Raw genomic sequence first — 1,318 nt, 5'->3', positions numbered from 1 at the left:
AATAAGCTCATGTTGTCCCTTTTGTTTCATGCCTTTTGTAACGACTGCAATGTATTTTATTTGGGATTTCCACTTTTATGTTTTGTTTTTAATATTTTCAAATAGTTTTGAAACTTTTGAGAGTAAAAACGGAATACAAAACCCACAAATCACTAAAATGTCGTAAAAACTAACAGCTGATGTGTCTGTGGGTTCTCCAGTGAATACTACCCCTCCTTTTTCCCTGGATTCTGGAGGAAATTGAAATAATTATCAACTTCCATATTGTTGGAGACCAAGTTGGAAAATATAACTTGGTAGGAGAACCAGATATGCATGGTAATTGCACTTGGTCTTCGGGGTATCTTCTCTTCAAACAACACTGGATAGGAAGGCTTTCCCAGTCCTTTCACGCTGGAGAGTAATTTGGGATGTTGTCAGTATGGTACAGGAGGAAGCAGTGACAGTACGAGTTGAGAGGGCTCGACCTGGCTTTACCAAAACTAAATGTGTTGTGAAGGGCAAGACACTTATTTCTATATCTCAGTGCCACCATGTAGAGAGGGGTACAATGGAGAGGGGGTATAATAGTAAAGTCAACATATAAACATGACCTGTGTCAGTGCATATTTAACAGTTATTTACTGAACACTTTCTGTGTATCACGAGCTCTGGAGAGAGGAAATGAGGATGAGTAAGTTGCCAGGCAGGTCCTTTAGGGCGGTCATGTGGTAGAGGGATAAACAGTAGGTGCTTTGGAGTTAACTGGATCTGCATCTGTGGTCTCGTTTGCCAATGAACGTGCAAACTTGGGTTCATTTGAAGTCTCTAATCGTCAAAGCTCTATTTTACAAAGTGGAAAGTACTTATGGCGGGGAGGGTGAGATGAAGATTACCTAAGATGGTATCTGTGAAATGTTCATCATAGTGCCTGGAAAATAGACCATGTTCTGTCAGTGGTAATTAGCTCTGTTCTTAGCATTGTTAAGACAGTGAAATGTTTATAGGCAGAAAACAGGAATATTTACATTCCAAGTGGAGTTAAAAAGTGGAATGAAGGATGAATGGCACAGAGATATGCCAGAGATCCTCACTATTCCCAGCCAGGAAAAACTGGCTGCCCATTGTAAGGATAAGAAGTCTGTCTCCAGCTGCTTGCTCTGTCCCTTAGATTCCTTTCCTCGGATTAAGGTACTGAGGATAATATTAGTGATAGAGTTATTTATGGGGTCCCAGGGTTTACACTCAAAGATAGAAAATCTTACTAAGTAGACAAACTATAATGCTTAAGAGGAAGTATTTTCTATTATTCACCTATTTATTTAAAAAGAAGAAATAG

Source organism: Camelus ferus, chromosome 33, assembly GCF_009834535.1.
Source record: "Camelus ferus isolate YT-003-E chromosome 33, BCGSAC_Cfer_1.0, whole genome shotgun sequence".
NCBI classification, from domain to species: Eukaryota; Metazoa; Chordata; class Mammalia; order Artiodactyla; family Camelidae; genus Camelus; species Camelus ferus.
Note: the sequence above shows the minus strand (reverse complement) of the source record.